Source organism: Pongo abelii, chromosome 5, assembly GCF_028885655.2.
Source record: "Pongo abelii isolate AG06213 chromosome 5, NHGRI_mPonAbe1-v2.0_pri, whole genome shotgun sequence".
NCBI classification, from domain to species: domain Eukaryota; kingdom Metazoa; phylum Chordata; class Mammalia; order Primates; family Hominidae; genus Pongo; species Pongo abelii.
In genome coordinates, this window is record NC_071990.2 from 19,050,923 (window position 1) to 19,071,734 (window position 20,812).

Genomic DNA, 20,812 nt, shown 5'->3' on the forward strand with positions numbered 1-20,812 from the left:
AATTAATAATTTTTATTTTTAACAAGGTATTGTATTTCTAGGAACAGGAATTTCTTTGTAAGTTTTTCATTTTGTCATTTTCTAGTGCTGGAGCACTTTCCAGGATTCTATAGCTTTTTGACATTGCTGGTTACACCCTAGATATGACAACGACCTATAATCAGAGATAATGTTAAAGGTTCAGTATTTGGAAGTTGTTCTTATGAATTTAATATATTTTATTTTTCTTCTTAGCAGACTCTAGTTGAGTATCTGGTTTTTGTAGAATGAAATTATTGGCACTCATATTCAAGTGATTACCCTGAGGAAATGCTCACTTCTTGCTGTTTCTCTTAGAGAATATGATAATGAATTGACAAAAAGAAAAAGATATAAAGGAAAAATGCCAGATTGGTTTAAATCCAGATTCCTGTTGGTACTTTGATAATGGCATATGCTGTTCTTTGTGCTAAGAACAAGAAATCCCAGTCTTCAAAACATTTGGAAGGTAATTTTATTGACAGACAAATTGTCTCACAACAAAGACCCTAGCTCATATATAAGAATTGGAAACCTGGTCAAGAATTAAATAACATCCTACCCTTTTGCTTTCCCTTGAATGGTTCAGATAGAAAGATGCTTAGCACCCTGGCTGCATATTAGAGTCACCTGGGGAGTGCTGTAAACACACCATTGCTCAGGCTTTCCCCATCTCCTAGGTTTGGGTTCAGTTTCTCTGGAGTAGGGCCAGGCTTTTCAGTTCTAAAACCTGCCTGGGTGAGCCTAATATGTAGTAAGGCTTGAGAACCACTGCAACTTTGGGCAATTCTCATCCATGGAGTGGAACAAAAAGATGGGAACCAGAAACCTGTAACTCAGCCAGAGGAAGAGGGGAAAGAGAGGCAAAGAAAAGTTAATGTTAGTTTGGTTTCAACGTTCCTAAATTATTGAAAATCATTATTTTATGTTCCTACTCCATGGCAGTGACATGGCTGATTGGAAAGACCCTGATCTTGGTGTTGAGCAAGTGATCAGGTTTCCAATGTTAGAGTCACCCCAATATTTTAGGCTCAAAGCCTCAGAAGCAAGCTTGCTTTTGCTTTAATTATGCCACTTTCCATATTAAGACACCAATTGATGAGAGTGAGATCAGTTTCAAGCTGGAGCTGAGACTCAGGAGTGAAAAATAAACATAAAAAATTGTTTTGTATTCCTATCCCTTCCTTCCTCCTCCTCATGGTTTGCGATCACCACTACTCCCCAACCCCTGTCACTGGCCCACTACTGGTGGAAGCCTCCACTTCTGGCCCAACTTCGTCTTTATCATATATTTATGAGATAAAGATATATATGTATATGTATATGATGTATATATAATATATGTATATATATTCATCTCTAGCCTACTTCAACCTTCTCCTCCCAGTTGAGAATATGGCTGCATTTTTTTCCTTTTGTTTCCTTTGTTTTTTTTTTTTTTTTTTTTTTTTAGTAGGGACAGGTCTCACTATATTGCCTAGGCTGGTCTTGAACTACTGGCCATAAGCAATCTTCATGTCTTGGCATCCTGAAGTGCTGGCATTACATGAGTGAGCCAGAATGCCCTGCCATAACTGCCTTTCTTATCCTCTCTTGGTTCTGTAATGCTGCTTTCCTTTCTGAGGATTCTTCAACTCCAGTTCTGCCTCGTTTATAGTCTCTCCTACTTCTAGTTCATAGGACTATTTCTACAGGTTTATCTCCTATTCAAGGCCACTGGCCAAGTTCAGTTTTTTCATATAATCCTGACAAATAAGCTGGATAAAAATGCTGTCTCTTTTTACAACCAGGGAATTTGAGTACCTGGAGAATGAGACTACAAAATAAAACGTGTTTGTAACATCAGATCCTGACCTTACCTCATGCAAAATTTTAATAAAGTGAGAATGATAATGTCTGCTTAAAAGTTACTTTAGAGTTTAAAATGATATAATGCATTTCATATTGCTGCCATACACTGGCGTGTTCCAACATTTAATCAGTCTCCCCTGTGCTCCCTAGAGGCAGGCTGTCATCCAGATTGTTGTTTTTATTTAATATCTCAGGTTTGGAACGTATGGGATATATTCCTGTGATCCCCCAAAAGGAAGGGTGTGAAGCTTTTCTTGTTTTCTCTAAATTACTCAGGAAACTTTTACAAAATTTTTACCTACATCTATATAATTTATTATTGACAAAATATTGGTGTTTATAAATTGGGAATAGAAATGTCCACAGGTGGACTTTAGGGCTGTATTTGTGTTGTTGGAATCTGGATTGCACTGAGGATATTAACAGTTGTTTCAGATGAACTACATTTTCCCTCATTTAAAGTAGACTTGACTTTTTAGACTCGTTTTGGGTTCACAGCAAACTTAAGTGCAAAGTACAGAGATTTCCCATATACTCTCTCCCCACACAAATGCATAGCCTCCCCCATTATCAATATCCACCAAAGTACTACATTTGTTTCAATTGATGAACCTGTATTGACACATCGTAATCATCCAGAGTCCATAGTTTGTTTACATTAGGGTTCACTCTTTGTGTTGTGCATTCTATGGGTATGGAAAAATGTGTAATGGCGTGTCTAACATTGTTGTATCATACAGAGTAGGTTCACTGCTCTAGAAATCCTCCGTGCTCAGCTATTCATCCCTTCTTTCTCTCTAATTCCTGGAAACCACTGATCTTTTAACTGTCTCCGTAGTTTTGCCTTTTTCAGAATGTTATCTAGTTGGAATCATGCAGTATGTAGTCTTTGTCAATTAGCTTCTTTCACTTAGTAATATACATTTAAGTTTCTTGCATGTCTTTTTGTAGCTTGGTAACTCATTTTTCAAACACTGAATAATATTTTGTTGTCTGCATGTACTGCAGTTTATTTACTCATTCACCCACTGAAGGATATCTTGGTTACTTTTTGGCAATTATGAATGAAACTAAAACATCGTGTGGAAGTTTTTGTTTGGACATAAGTTTTGTTTTTTTTTTTAATTTTACTTTAAGTTCTGGGATACATGTACAGAAGAACATGCAGGTTTGTTACATAGGTATACATGTGCTATGGTGGTTCCCTGCACCTATCAACCTGTCATCTAGGTTTGAAGCCCTGCATGCATTAGGTATTTGTCCTAATGCTCTCCATCCCCTTGCCCCCTACCTGCCGACAGGTCCTGATATGTGTTGTTCCCCTCCCTGTGTCCTCGTGTTCTCATTGTTCAACTCCCACTTATGAGTGAGAATATGCGGTGTTTGGTTTTCTGTTCCTGTGTTAGTTTGCTGAGAATAATGGCTTCCAGCTTCATCCATGTCCCGGCAGAGGACATGAATGCATTCTTTTTTATGGCTGCATAGTATTCCATGGTGTATATTTGCCACATTTTCTTTATCCAGTCTGTCATTGATGGGCATTTGGGTTGGTTCTAAGTCTTTGCTATTGTGAATAGTGCTGCAATAAACATACGTGTGCATGTGTTTTTATAGTGGAATGATTTATAATCTTTTGGGTATGTACCCAGTAATGGGTTGCTGGGTCAAATGGTATTTCTGGTTCTAGATCCTTGAGGAATCGCCACACTGTCTTCCACAATGGTTGAACTAATTTACACTCCTACCAACAGTGTAAAAGCGTTCCTATTTCTTGACAGCCTTGCCAGCATCTGTTGTTTCCTGAATTTTTAAAAATCACCATTCCGACTGGTGTGAGATAGTATCTTATTGTAGTTTTTAACTCTTTTGTGTAAATACTAAGGAGTACTATTGCTGTATTGTTAAAAAATGACATTTTTGTTTCAAAATTAATATTTACTGACATTTACAACATGGTAGATTAAATCCACTTTAGAATTATAATAGAACTTTCAATCAATAGACCCAACACTCAAGCAGGATGCTATATCCAATAGTTGGCTACTTTGAATAATACAGATGTCACAATTTGAGACACTTTTACTGTCTTGAATAGTATACCTCATGCTATGAGGGGCTCCCAATGAACAAACTGATGCATTGTTCTGTTTCTCATGTGTTACGATTTTCAAAGTATTATGCCCCAACCTATTTCCTTGTGCCAATGCTGTGTCTAGCTGAACTTCACTTTAAATATAAGTGATCAGAGCATGCCACTGAACTGGTGGGGAAGGTCTAACAGAAGATATTTAGAAGGGTAGGATGAGGACAGGAGATCTTGTTTGGGGGAATGGGGAGCCTAGGTAAATGAGCTTAGTATAATAGAGATATAGTTGTAAGTTAGGGGAAGTGATTCTGAACACAGCGTGATTGTTATCTTCCATGTGTATCTTACAACTTAGCTCCTCTTGGATACATATCTAGAGCAGTGGAGAATAGGGACTGTCCATTAAAGCTGAAATTATTTTATTTAGTTTTTTTCTGAGAAAAATTTACAGAACACTGGATAAACAATCTTACTTTGGAAACTCTTAGACCATGGTGTAACCAGAAGAGAAAAAAGCATTTTCCCCTACCTAACCACAGATAACCCTACAGATTTAGCAAAACAGACAGTCAGTGGGCATTAGAGCCTGTCAGAACCCGGTAGGATCCATCAGTGCCAGTGTTGCCACCTATTGGGTATCTAGTAGTGACAAGAAGGCTGTACCAGGGATGTGGCCAAGTAGAGTGGCAATGGGGCTTGGCAGAGCAGACTTGATTGAAAGCACAGGTGTAATAAACTTGGGAATTTTCAGCCCATAGTAGTGAGACCTGGAGGGAGAGTAACACTTTAGGGATGTGGAGCAACAAGGTAGAAGGAGCCTGGGTCCCTGGATGACCCCATGGAGCCGACTCACAATGCTAGCCCTGCCCATGTCTCTCTGGGCCATTAAACAACAGAGATAAAGTTGTCTCCATTTGACACAATGTTATTTTGGGTCTCTTCTAACTGCAGCAGATCTTATATTCTAGTAATGTCTCTCTTTCTCAGTTAGACCATCCTCCATACCATGCTCTTTTGCTGACTTCTGTCTTCCCATGCGGATATTCCTCTATACAGCCTGTATTTCAGTTATTTCCTATCCCCCTGCCCTATTTCCTGTGAAAACATACATGTGATTTGAAAAATGGCTCAGAGCCCTATTAAGATGTTCTTTAAGAAACTGAATTTTGATTTGTTTGTTTTTTAGAGACAAGGTCTCACTCCGTTGCCCAGGCTGGAGTGCAGTGGTGTGATCATGGCTCACTGCAACTTTAAACTCCTGGGCTCAACCAATTCTCCCACCTCAGCCTCCCTAGTAGCAGGGACTACAGGTACTCATACCATGCCTGGCTAATATATGTGTGTGTGTGTGTGTGTGTGTGCGCGCGCACGTGTGTGTGCATGCGTGTGTGTGCGTGCACGCGCGTGTGCATGCGTGTGTGTGCGTGCACGTGCATAGAGAAAGGATTTCACCAAGTTGCCGAGGCTGGTCTCAAACTGATGGTCTCAAGCGACCTTCTCACCTCAGCCTCCCAAAATGCTAGGATTACAGGTGAGGGCTACCTTGCACAGCTGAAACTAAAATTTTATAAGTGGTAAATATTACTTATATTTTTAAGAAAGCCTTTTGTTATAATAGGAAGAAGGAGAGGCTGATGGTAGGGATGTCAGGCAGGTGACACTTTTGTGCCTGGTCTTGTAGGCATCCTTCAACTAACATTTTAATTGTATCACTGCCCCAACTTGATATGTGTATTTGGCTGACACTGAGGGAGGAAATGCACACAGCTCTCCTGCAAGTATCCTTTATAGTAATCTCAGTGTATTTCCTACAGTATAGCTCATCTGAACTGCTTCCACTCTGAGAACTTAATATTTCTCAAGATGTAAGGCTAAGAAAATGAAAATAATTAAGTGACAGACATTCACATGGTCAATATTCAAGAGTATTCAGACTAATACAGTTACAAATAGGTTACTTTGCTTTGCTATAATCGTCTTTTTACTATATATATGTATCCCATAACATCGCGTTGTATACTAACTATACACGATGAAATTTATATTAAAAATGAAAACAAATATGGAGCTGTTGATTTCAAACCCAAATCAGGGCAGAATGGACCTGCCTGAAGTCTGTGTCTTCTCTCTGTTTTAGCATATACCTTATGAGATGTTGCTCTGTAGGATATAATATGTCTAGAACGGTGTCTCTCACATCAAGGTGATTAACAAACATTATTGAATTGATGATGAATGACTGTGCTATGTGAACAATAACATTAAGCAGGCAAATCGCCCCTTGTTAAACTTCTTATGCATTTCTAGTCCCTAAGAAACCCTGTGTATGTGACAGACATGGAAAACATGTCAGCTAGAGAAAAAAATTAGAAGAATAGTTAAGGAGAAAAGGGTCGAGGAGAGAAAATGAAAAGAAAGACAAAATTGATGACCCTCTTTTTGTATTCAGCACTGTATTCCTAGAATAAAATTTTCTTTATTCAGCAGCAGAGTTAATTTACATCCACTAAGCCCAGGACAAGGCATCAGAAGGTGGGAAGGAGCAACTCTGAGGCATTGAGAGTATTAATTTCTTTCAAAAATGGGAAAACACAGACACAACTGCTGGCAATTTCTAGCAGTAACTTAAGATGTTGTAGAAAATATTCCTACAGAAACGCAAGTACCATGACAGGCTTCAGGTAGGTGGTATGTATTTTTACTTCTTGCAGTAGATACAAACAGGAAGAAAGTGCCAGCTTCCACTTGTAAGGCTCACTGAAGCTAAGTCAAGCATTGCTTAGTTCAGAGGAATGGGTTAATTTTCTATTCACTGAATTCCGCATGCCTGACAGATTGTTGATGACTTATTTTTATTTGCTTAGCTTATTCCAGGTTGCATCACCTGGAATTCTCTCAGCTTGATCAAAATGTAGTTCTAATCAATGAACAGCCACTGATTCCAGTCTTTTAAGGAGGACCATGCCTGCACCTGCTCAGCACACACTCACCCGGTGACCTTTGGCAGAGGGTGCTGCTTCTTTCATGAACATGTTCTCATGCAACACCTTCCTCAATGCTCATCGCAACAACCTGTCCTCAAATTGAAGCTGCAGCAGATCAGTGGTGTGCTGGTAAAAGTTTAATAATAGGCTCTGGGGTTGATAGTTAACTTTGTGAGAAGGGAACCCTCATCTATAGCATTTGCCAGTTTCTATGGGTAGAACTACACCTACCATGACGTATTTTGGTGTTTATGTGAAGCCACAGAGCCCAGAGTTGGAAAGAGATGTGCACAATTGATTCTCAGGAGCTGGCGCAAGCTGGCTGCAGCACACCTCTGTGTTCAGCTGACCACCCTCCAGGTCCTTCCCGAAACCCACTATTCCCTAACCTCTGAGGTCGAATACTACATCAAGATTTCTCTTAAGAGTGTATACTTAGAAAGGTCTCATGGCTGGTTTTCCTCTCTAGAATTCCCACGGCGGCTAATATATATTTGTTCAACTTTCCGACAACATGACTCTCTGATCCTGCCATTAAAAATCACCATCCCATCCTCTACCATCCCTTTTCCTTCTCTCTTTCCTCTTTAGCTCTGTTCCACCTCTCCCCGCTCCACTGCTGCCTTCCTTCTACTAGTCCCAAAAATAGTTCCCCTATTTCCTGTCCTTCATTTTTTTTCTTAACTACTTCCCTCATAATGACCCCAATCATGGAAGTAGCCTGTCCCTCCTGATCCAAGCAAGTGTCTGAACACTATGCTGCTTTTGTCTGAGAAAATAAATGGCATTCTTCCTGTTCACCTCATTGAGTGAGATGGAGGAATCAGAGTACTGCTTTCTCCCTGCTGCCTCTTCTTGGCCACTGTTACATTGACATTTCTAAAAACTAACTCATATTTTGTGGTACCTCTTATGTTCTGATGTCATTTCTCTCCACTCCTGTTGCTTTTATCTGTAATTTCCAGGAAAGGCGCCAAACATCCCTGATGAGTTAAGCACCAGATTCATAAGTTTTTTCGTTTCCCTTTATTTTGTCATTATTCTGATGAGTTTCAGCTACCACTTACTTTTATAAGCACACTGTGGCTTTTTGCCCTCATGCATCATTTATTCTAGCCAAAACAAACTGTTTTCTCATATACACATTTTCTTCTCTCCTGTCTCAGTAGCTATGGCAATCATTTTCCACTTGGTCCCTACCCTGCTCCATTTTCTACCTCAAGCTGTGCTCCAGAGCTGTTCCTACTGACGGTTTCTTGTTGGGATCAGCTGGTGAGAGTTCAGGCAGGGAGGTTGGAGAGTGGGAAAGGAGAGGCTGAGGCTTTTCCTCCTGTCTCCTCCTCCCTCTTCTCCTCCTGCGTCAGCATCATGGCTCTTGCAGCAGCTGCATCCCTCTAGGATGAACGCTCTGTCAGGCCATTCTTTCTACATGGCTACACTCTTCACTGGCTCCCTGAACACTCTTTCCTGGGAGTGACTTCTCACTGTTGCTTGTCCCTAGGCCCCTCATGTCCCTTGTCCATGTCCTTAACCTTGCCAGCCGTCTCCATAAATAGTTATTTCGTTACAGTCTTTCCAGAGCTCCATAAGATTACACCTGAGGTTTCCTGCGAAGATAGTCGCTACTCTGGGACCAGAGCTAATACCAATTATTCCATCTGGAGTTCCCCATACAGCATTCTCTCCATGTGAACATCTTATTTCTCTATAAGGTCCAGACCAAATGCTACTTAGTATATAAAATGATATTCCTGTGTTTCTCCCAGTTGAAAGTAATATCTCCCCTCTTAGAAATCCAAAGGCATTTATCTACAGATCTTTTAATGGGTATGCATAATTTACCCAAATAAAAAACAGTCTATGTCTTATCTCTGTCAGATTTGAAGGTGGGATTTAAGTTTGATTCCTAAGTACCAGTGCAGGGTCTTTCAATAAATACTCTGCAAGTATCTGTTGCATGAATGAGCAAGTTATGAGTGTTGTCATCTTTCATTTCTCTACCATTTATATTTTGCCTAGCTCATCTTAACTACTAATAAGCACTCCTTTAAGCATAGACTTTATGTTGTGTTTTCTCTTTCTTACCTTTCTGTCTGTCTCACAAGTTACATTTCTTTATTTTAATCTGCTCAGGCTGCTGTAACAAAATACTGTGGACTGGATGGCTTCAACAGCAGACATTTATTTCTCACAGTTCTGGAGGCTGGGAGTCTCATGATCAGGGCGCCCGCTGATTTGGTTCCTTGTGAAGGCTCTCTTCCTGGCTTGTAGACAACCGTCTTCTTGTTGTGTCCTCATATGGTGGGGGTTGTTGAGGAGAGAGAGAGAATACAAGAGCATATGCGAACAAGTGAGCACTCTCTGGCCTCTCCTTATAAGGGCACTAATCCCTTCGTGAGGAACCCATCCTCATAACCTCATCTAAACCCAATTACCTCCCCAAAGTTCCATCTCTGGAGATCATCATATTGAGGATTAGAGCTTTGACATGCAAATTTTGGGGGGACACCATTCAGTCCCTAGTGCATTTCTACAGTTGAACGAACTCATTGATAGAGTCCTAAGTTTCTTACATTTTTCTTTTGCAGTATCAGACTTCCGTCTCTCACTTCAACTTTGTATTTCTATATGTAGTCATCACTACTTTAATCTTCCACTATCCCATGTTGATAGAAAGATCCTGCTCTTCAAAAAAGCTCCTCAGCTTGATGTTCACACTTCTTCTGAAAGTCATCTGTATTCTCCTAATAAGCCCAAATCAGAAACTTGGAGTCATCTTTTCATGCAATTTCTTTGACTTCTTGACTCTACCTTTGTAAATTCCCTTGCATATAAAATATTTTTTTCTATAAACACTTCATTTGTAATTTATTTTTCCATTTATTTTTTGCCAAACCTATGTTATATTCTAAAGAGTTTCCATATTTCCCATGTTTTCATCATTATAATATATAGGCCTATGCTATTTAGAGCTAGAATAAATATTAGAAGCCAAGTTCACCATCTTTATTTTACAGAGAGCTCAATGGGACCAAAAGGGGTCAAATGATTCACTTAATCTCACATATATGGGTAGTGTGGCAAAGCTGGACCAAGAGACTAAATCTCATGACACCCAGTGTAGCATTTTTTCCACTTTCCCAGGATTCAACCTCTATCCTGCTGCTGGATTAATGTTTATCCTCACTAGCCTATTCATGTTGTACTCTTGCTTATTAACTACTTGTGGTTTTTATTCTCCATTACCTTATAGAGTTAAGTCACTCCGACATTCAGTTAAGTACACTACATCTACATGTTCCACTTTCAGCTTTTTTCACTGCTCCAATGTGTGTAAAATTATTTGCATATTATATAGCTTGTTCTTTTCTAGCTACACTCTGTGCTCTTCTACCTTCATATCTAATGCTTATCCTTTTACTTTCTTTTCTTTAAATGTACCTGCCCCCATCCCTGACCATCTTTGGAATACATTATAAATGTCATGTTTTTCATTATGCATTTTGATATTCCCTTAACTGGATATACTGTCTCCCCACTTTAACTCACCTTTACATTTTGTCTGTGATTTGTTATTGGAAGTAATTAATTCTTCCTTATACAATTGTCTAAGCATATTTGCCTCTTTCCATTTTCCTGTCCCAACTTATGCACCTTTATGTCTCTCATAGCACCAGGCCTAGTATTTTGTACAAAATGGACACTAAATGTTGATAAGTGTTAATATTTAATAGTCCAAGCCATCGAAGTTAGGTGTTTCATGCACTTGCTTGCTTATTTTTATACATTAGTATTTTTGCTCTAATCTCTTAAGATGCATATCTCACAAATACATTTGAAAATAGTTATTTATCTGTGGGATGGTGGTGCTGTAAAGTTATGGTACAGAATCTTCCTCCTCCAATAAACAAAAGCAAAACAAAAACAACTCTGCCAATTTTCCCATCAGCAGGAAGAAATGGGGAAGGATTATAACCTCAAAAATGATGACCAGTGAAGTAACAGAAAATTCTGGTGTCATGGCCAGGTCAACAGAATTCCCAACTCTTATTCCACCTCCAGAAGTGGCACTGAGGATAACCGAGGATATAAGAAGTGACACAAATCCTGAATCTGAATGCTCTGTAACTTGAAAGGAGTGGGATGAAGGGATGAATTGATGGGTCTGGGAAAATCAAGATAAAACACTTAGTGGATGCTCTACAAATCACATCTGGACCTTGGCAGGAGCAGGAAGGGCCATAGATTCTCTTGCTCCAGCATACAGTCCTAAATTAGGGAAGTGAGCCAAAGCCCAAAAGACTTGAATTCACGCCAAGCTTGGTGTAATGGAGTCCAATGAAGAACATCTGGTGGGATCTCAGCAAGAAGAGTAAACCTAGGACCTCCTCAAAGACTGCAATCAGTCCCAGCTGTGCTTCCCACTCTCTTCTGTCTGTTCTCTGTACCTTCTAGTACACAGGGGGAAGATAAATAATCCCAGATAAGGTAAGAGTGATGTCAGGGAGAAACCACATACACCATTTCCTAGTAAATATAAGATATTAACAAAGGTACAAGAGGAAAAAAATGGTTTGAGAGTGATGAAAATATATTACAGCCCCCAAATAAAAATATATTAATATATAAATGGAGAAAGGCGTTGATTTTAAAACGTAGCACAGATAATCCAATTTGGAAGAATATACAATCCAGGGAACTAAAATTCCTTTGCTGGTGTTTTGCATTTATTGAATAATCCAATAAGGACATAGATTTAGTAAAACAAGGAAAACACAATAATGTAATAAAAGATCAGAATTATGAGAAAAGGAATATTATAAGAAAAAGAAAAAACTGATACAAAACAAACAGTATAGATAAATTAGAAGCAGCAGGAAACAGAAGTCATCATGGAGATAATGATTTATTTAGTTATAGTAAATAAAAATAAACAGATAACAGGTTTAAATAATTAGACAATAGGTATATAAACTATAGTGCATCCACCATAGGGCTATTATAGGGCTATTGATACTACTGAAGTAAAGACACCAACAAATAGAACAGAAAATAATGAGAGATATAAAAGAGGGAAATTTACCTAAAGTAAATGAATGACTAAATATTTCAGTTAATAGGGCACATGCCAAGAAAAGTTAATAAAAAGCTAATACTATAAAACATACTTAGTTATTAAATTTCAAAAATAAAAGCATTCAGAAATTGATGAGTCTGGGAAAATTAAGATAAAACACTTAGTTTCAGGAAAAAAAAAAAAAGCAAGTTACATAACAAGTGGGAAATCTGATTGGCCTCAGAATAAATATTGGGTTTCAGAAACAATGTAACAAAGTCTCCATTATATATAGCAAATTGCTCTTCAGTTATAAATACAACAGAAAGGCATTTCTACACATTAAATAACAGGATAAATGAAATTTTACAACAATGAAACTTAAAAAAAAACCCTACTTGAAGATTAAATGCATCTGATGAAGAGATAAATCATAATAAAGAATAGAGAAATTGGGAAACCAATGGTTATATAACAGGTGGCTGAACACTTACTTCATTTAAGTATGACCTAAGATAAAACAACTGAGGTAATTATTATTGCAGAGTAGAACAGATATATAATAAACCATCACAAATTAAATATAAAAGCAACAAACTCAGAAGAAAAGAGAAATAGAGGTTCTTAATTATATCATCTTTCAGAGGAGTTAATTAATGATGATTAGTGAAATTAAAATATGTAATTTAAATCTATGCTGAATACAAGTTATTGATAGTTTAATTTTTTTTAATTTAGAGGGACATTTTTGTACCTATTACCTGATATGATGAAGACAATATGAAGTCCTACAATTCTTTCATTCACCTTAGTTGCATTTTTCATTATATTCATGTCAAATTAAAACTACTAGCTGCTATTTTTAAAATAGCATTTATCCAAGCATATTACTTAGAAATTATGTTGTCTTTTTCTTTCTCTTCTACAAAATTTTGTCTCAATTTTTATTTCCCTCTCAACATATGTAGAAAAGTTGTTTAAATAATCTATATGGAATATTAATGGTAATAATTTGTTTCAAGTAATTTATTGCTTTCATTAAAATCATGTCAAATTAAAATTGCTAGATGCAATTTTTTAATAACTTTTTCCCAGTTTTTAGTTTGGCTTAATTTAATTTAGGTTGAATATGCACTATCACTTAAAATTGTCATGTTATTGCTTCAAAATTATTTTGGTAAATTAATTTTTGACATAATTATTAAAAGTCCATAGAAAATTATTGGGAAGACCAAGCTACAAAGATAAGACTCCTACTGAAGGAGGTAGAGCAAGATGGCCAACTAGAACCCTTCAGAAATTCCCTCCCTCATCCTCTGAAGGAACATAAAATCAAACAATTATCCATGCAAATCACCTTCATAAAAACCAAAAGTATCAGGTGAGTGATCAGAGTACCTAGGTTTAGCATAATAACAAGGACACATTGAAGAGGGTAGGAAGGACAGTCTCTCATGTTCCCTACACCACCCCTACCCCCACTCCCAGCAGTACAGCCAAGAGAGAAAATCTGCTTGGAGGAGGCAGAGCAAAGTGAGTTTGGAACTTGGCATTGGAATTCAGTCCCACCCTGTCACAGTTGGAACATAGCACAGGGCAGAATTCTGTTGATGCCATTAAGACAAGCCCTGGGCCCGAGGAGACTTCATCACCCAAGGAGGAGGAAACTGAGTCCCAAACAAACAAGGCCAGACTGTGAAGACTAGAACAAATACTTAACTCTTCAATGCCCACACAAGGACAAATGTTCATAAGCATGAAGGACATCCAGGAAAATATTACCTCACCAAACAGACTAAATAAAGCACCAGTGAACAATCCTCGAGTGACAGAGATATATAACCTCTCAGATAGGAAATTCAAAATAAATATTTTGAGGCAGCTTGGCAAACTTCAAGATAACACAGAGAAGGAATTCATAAATCTATCTAAGAAATTTAACAAAGATATTGACATTTTTTAAAAAATAAATACTGGAGCTGAAAAATTCAATAGATAAACTAAAAAATGTAACACTGTCTTAACAACAGAATTAAGCAGAAGAAGGAACTAGTGAACTCAAAGATGAGCTATTTAAAAATAGGAAGATAATAAAAATAATTAAAAAGAATAAAGTATGCTTACAAGATCTAAAAAATAGTCTCAAAAAGGCAAATTTAAGAGTTATTGTCCATAAAGAGGATGTAGATAAAGAGATCAGGGTAGAAAATTTATTCAAATAAATAATAACAAAGTACTTTCAAAACCTATAGAAAATTATTAATATCCAGGTACCAGAAGTTCACAGAACATCAAAGAAGACACAATCCATATAAGACTATCCCAAAGCATATAATCAACTCCCAAAGGTCAAAAAACAAAGGATCCTAAAAGCAGCAAGATAAAAGCAAATAACTTCCAAGGTCTGATACATCTAGCAATAGACTTCTCAGAGGAAACCTTAGAGGCCTGGAGGGAATGGGAATGACATATCCAAAGTGCTAAAGGAAATAAAAGCTCCAACTAAGGAAACTGTACCCAGCATAGCTATTTTTCAAACACAAACGAGAAATAAAAACTTTCCCAGACAAACAAAACCTGAGGGAATTAATCATCACCAGACCTATCTTATAAGAAATGTTAAAGGGAGTTTTCCAACGGAAAAAAAGGATGCTATCATGCAGCAAGAAATCACCTAAAGGTAGAAAACTCACTGGTAAAAGTTAAGTACACAGAATTATCTGATACTGCCATTGCAGTGTGTAAACCATGCATACATTTGGTATAAAGACTAAGAGGCAAATCTATAAGAAATAATAACCACGTAGGTTTGTTAAGAGATAGGAATTATAAGAAGATATATAGACACAACAAAAAGTCAAAAACTAGGGGGATAGAGTTAAACTGTGGAGTATTTTAGTTTTTCTTTGCTTCTGTCTTCTTTGGGATCAAAGTTAAGTTGTCATCAGTTTAAAATAACTTGTTACAACTCTAATATGTTTGTTTCAACCCTTATTATAACCACAAAGCAAAAATCTAACAGATACACTAAAAAGAAAAAATGAATTAAAACATACTGCCAGAGAAAATCATTTATCCACAAAGCCAGTAAGAAAGAAAGAGAAGGTTTACAAAACAACTGGAAAACAACTAGGAAAATGGCATTAGTAAGTCCTTACCTGTCAATAATGACACTGAATATAAATTGACTACATTCTCCAGTTAAAAGACATGAAGTAGCTGAAAAAAGAAATAAGACCCAATTATGTGCTCTCTACAAGAAACTCACTTTACCTATAAAGACATGTGGACTGAAAGTAAAAATGGGTGAAAAATAAATAAGTAAAGATGGAAAAAGATATTTTGTGCAAATTGAAACCAAAAAAGAACAAAAGTAGCTATACTTAAAGTAAATTTCAAGTCAAAAACTGTAAGAAGAGAAAAAGGTCATTATATAATGATTAAAAAGTCAATTCAGCAAGAGGATATAACAACTGTATTTAATTGTATTAAATATATATGCAACCAATTGTATTATATATGCACCCAAAATTAAAGCACTTGTTATGGTTTAAACTCGTGTCCACACAAATCTCATGTTCAATTGTAATCCCAGTGTTGGAGGTGGGACCTGGTGGGAGGTGATTAGGTCATGGGGGTGGAGTTCTTATGAATGGTTTAGTGACATCACCCTTGGTACTATATAGTCAGTGAGTTCTCATGAGATCTGGATGTTTAAAAGTGTGTTACCTCCTTCATTTTTCTCTCTCTTCCTTCTGTTCTGGCCACATAAGATGTGCTTGTTTCCCTTTGCCTTCTGCCATGATTGTAAGTTTCCTGAGGCCTCCCAAGCCATGCTTCCTGGAGAGGCTGCAGAACCATTAGCCAATTAAGCCTCTTTTCTTTATAACCCACTTAGTCTCAGGTGTTTCTTTATAGCAATGCAAGAACAGACTAATACATCATCCAGACATTTAAAGCAAATATTAAAGATAGACTACAATACAATGATAGCAGAGGACTTCAACAACCCAGTTTCAGCAATGGACAGATCATCCAGGCAGAAAATCAACAAAGAAATATTGGAATTAAGCTACATGCTAGGCTAAATCAACTTAACTGATATTTATAGAACATTTCACCAAATAGATGCAGAAAACATATTCTTCTCATCAGCACATGGAACATTCTCCAGGATTGACTATAGGTTAGGCCACAAAACAAGTCTTAACAAATTCAGAAATATCAAAATCACATCAAGTTTCTTTTTTGACTAAAGTAGAATAATACTCTAAATCAACAACAAGAAGAACTTTGGAAACTATAAAAATACATGAAAATTAAACAACTTGTTCTTGAACCATTAATGGGTCAACAAAGAAATTAAGAAGAAAATTTAAAATTTTATTGAAACAAATAAAAATGGAAAGAAAACATACCAAAACCTGTGGAATACAGCAAAAGCAGTACTAAGTGGGAAGTTTTTCATTATAAATGGCTACATCATAAAGTAGAAAGACTTCAAATAAACAATTAATGGCACACCTTAAAGAGCTAAACCTAAACCAACCTAAAATTAGTAGAAGGCAAGAAATAATAAATGTCAAAACAGAAGTAAATAAAATTGAGACTAAAAAATATAAAAGATCAACAAAATAAGTTGGGTTTTTGAAAAGATAATGAAAATTTGGAAACTTTTAGCTAGACTAAGAAGAGAAAGAGAAGAACCAATAAATAAAATTGGAGACAAAAAGAAGACATTACAACTGATATCACAGAAATGCAAAGAACCGTTATAGACTATGACAAGCATCTATATGCCAATAAATTAGAAAACATAATAGGAATGGATAAATTTAGTCTAGACACATACAACCTATGAAGGTTGTTCCATAAACAAATAGAAAACCTGCACAGACCAATAATGAGTAATGAAATGGAAGTAGTAATAAAAAGTCTCCCATCAAAGAAAAGCTGAGGAACTGATGGCTTCCCTGTTTAATTCTATGAAACATTTAAAGAAAAAATAATACCAATCCTACTCAACCTCTTCAAAAAACTGAAGAGGAAGCAATACTTCCAAACTTGTTCTAGATGGCTATTATTACCCTGATACCAAAAACCAGAGACTCGACAACAAGCCAATATCCCTGATCAACATAGATGCAAAATTCCTCAAAAAACTAACAAACCAACTTTACTAACACATTAAAAAGATCATTAAGGCCAGGCTCAGTGGCTCACACCTGTAATCCTAGCACTTTGGGAGGCCAAGGCGGGCGGATCATGAGGTCGGGAGATCGAGACCATCCTGGCTAACACAGTGAAACCCTGTCTCTACTAGAAATACAAAAACTTAGCTAGGCATGGTGGCGGATGCCTACAGTCCCAGCTACTCAGGAAGCTGAGGCAGGAGAATGGTGTGAACCTGGGAGGTGGAGTTTACACTGAGCCGAGATCACACCACTGCACTCCAGCCTGGGTGATAGAGCAAGACTCTGTCTCACACACACAAAAAAAAGGATCGTTAACACAACTAAATGAGATTCATCTCAGGGATAGAATGATGTTTCAACATACACAATTCAATCAACATAATACATCACATAATAGAATGAAGGATACATCACACAACAGAATGAAGGACAAAAATCATTTCAATCATTGTTGGAAAAGCATAAAATTTAACATCCTTTCATAAAATTACTCGTAACAAACTGGGTATAGAAGAAACATACCTCAACTTGATAAAAGCCATATAAAACAAACCCACGGCTCATGTCATACTGAATGGGGAAAGGCTGAAGGCATTTCCTCTAAGATCTGGAACAAGACAAGGATGCCCCTTTTACCACTTTTATTCAACAGGGTACCAGAAGTCCTAGCCAGGGCAATTAGACAGGAAAAAGAAATAAAGGGCATTTAAACTGGAAAGGAAGAATTTAAGTTGTCCTTGTTTGTGTCTTTCTATTTAGAGAAACTGAAAGACTTTACCAAAAAAACTGGCAGAACTGATTAATTCAGTAAATTTGCAGGATACAAGAATCATTAGCATTTCTATATGCCAACAGTGAACGATGTGGAAAAGAAATCAAGAAAGCAATCCTTTTTACAATAGCCACAAAAAATACCTAGAAATAAACTTGACTAAAGTTTTTATCTCTACAATAAAAACTACTAAACACTGATGAAAGAAATTGAAGAAAATGCACAAAAAAGAAAGATATCTCATGTTATGGATTAGAAGAATTAATACTATTTAAGTGTTCATACTACTCAAAGCAACCTACAGATTCAATGCAATCCCTGTCAAATACCAATGACATTCTTCACGGAAATAGAAAAAACAATCCTAAAATTCACATGGAACCAGAAAAGACCCCAAATAGCCAAAGCAATCCTGAGCAAAAAGAACAAAGCAGGAAACATCACACTACTATACTTTGAAATATACTACAAATCTATGGTAACCAAAACATAGCACTGGCATAAAAACAGACATATAGACCAATAAAACAGAATAGAGAACCCATAAATAATTCCTTGCATTTACAGCCAAGTCATTTTTGACAAAGTTGTTAAGAATATACATTAAGGGAAGGACAGTATTTTCTATAAATGGTGCTGGGGAAACTGGATATCCATATGCAGAGCAATAAAATTAGATTCCTATCTCACCAACTACAAAATTGACAAATGGGATCATATCAAGCTAAAAAGCTTCTGTACAGCAACGGAAGCAACCAACAAAATGAAGAAACCACCTACAGAATTAGGTTGAATTAGAAAAATTAGGCCCCATCTCTCACCAGATACAAAATTAGTAAAGAATATTTGCAAACTATCCAAAAATGGACTACTAATCAGAATATATAAGTAACTCAAAACTCAATAGCAAAAACAAAACAAAACAAAAAACCTCCAAATAATCTGATTAAAAATGGGCACAAGACCTTAACAGGCATTTCTCAAAAGAAGACAAATGGCCAACAGGTATATGAAAAAATGCTCAACATCATCAAGGAAATCAAAATCAGATACCATCTCACCCCATTAAAATGTGTTATCAAAATAGATAAAATAAATGCTACCAAAGATGTAGAGAAAGGGGAACACTTGCACACTGTTAGTGGGAATGTAAATTAGCACAGCCACTATGAAAAATAATATACAGGATCCTCAAAAACGAAAAATATAACTACCATATGATCTAGCAATCCTATTGCTGGGTATATATCCAAAAGAATGGAAATCAGTATATTGAAGAGATATTTAAACTTTCCCGTCTTTATTTTTGCAGCACTATTCACAATAGTCAAGATATGGAATCAACCTAAGGGTCCATCAATGGATTAATGGATAAAAAGAAAATGTGGTGTATATACATAGGCAATGGAATATTATTCATCCATAAAGAAAAGAATGAAATCCTATCATTTGCAGTGACATGGACTGAACTGGAGGACATTATGTTAAGTGAAATAAGCCAGGCACAGAGAGACAAATATCACATGTTCTCACTCATAACTTGGAGCTAAAAATACAGATCTCATAAAAGCAGTGGATAGACTGGTGGCTACCAGAGGCTGAAAGGTTTGTGAGGGCAGGGGATAGAAGAATATTACCTAGTGTTTGATAGCACAGTAGGGTGACTATAGTCAATAATAACAACTTATTGACTATTTAAAAATAGCAAAGAAAATGTGGAATGTTCCCAACACACAGAAATGATAAATGTTTAAGATAATGGATACTTCAGTTACCTGGATTTAATCATTACACATTGTATGCTTGTATCAAAATACCACATGTACCCCACAAGTGTGTGTAACTATTATGTATCCAAAAAAAGTAAATATTTAAAAAAACACAAGTCTCCTACTCCATAGTGAAGGGCAAAGAAAATCAACTTTAGTCAGACTTCTGAGACAATCCTAAGTAACTGAGATTTGAGCTTCTTTGTTTGTTACTTCCAAGAAAAATGTGAAGTTTCCTTTTCCCACCATAATTTTTAAGCCCCACCTATTCTATCTTCTAGCCATCACTTCTTTTGTTTAACTCACCATATAGTTGCTGTACACAGCGGGAGGAGATTGTCTAGGGAAAGACGGAAGAAGAAAACAAAATAAATGAAGGCTGGTAAGGATTAGAGGAGTAAATGGATACTCTATCAGTCAGGATTAGCAAGGTCCTGTGATAGTAGCAAATTATCCCAGAGCCTCAATATCAGTACAACAAAGTCTGATAAAGTCAGGAAGCTCATCCTGGTATAAGAAGCTCTTCCGGCCAGGCACGGTGGCTCAAGCCTGTAATCCCAGCACTTTGGGAGGCCGAGGAGGGCGGATCACGAGGTCAGGAGATCAAGACCATCCTGGCTAACACGTTGAAACCCCTTCTCTACTAAAAATACAAAAAAAAAAAAAAATTAGCCAGGCGTGGTGGCGGGCACCTGTAGTCCCAGCTACTCGGGAGGCTGAGGCAGGAGAATGGCGTGAACCCGGAAGGCGGAGCTTGCAGTGAGCCGAGACGGCACCACTGCACTCCAGCCTGGGCGACAGAGCAAGACTCCGTCTCAAAAAAAAAAAAAAAAAAAAAAAAAAAAGAAGTTCTTCCAAAGCCGTTGCTCAAAGAGCCAGACAGCCACCATCTTGTAACTCTGCCATCTTATTAGGCAATCCCAACAATCATCCAAACAAAGAATGGAGAGCAGGGATCCCCAACCCCTGGGCTGCAGGCCAGTACCGGTCTGTGGCCTGTTAGGAACTGGGCTGCACAGCAGGAGGTGAGCAAGCAGGCCATCAAGCATTATCACCTGAGCTCCACCTCCTGTCAGATCAG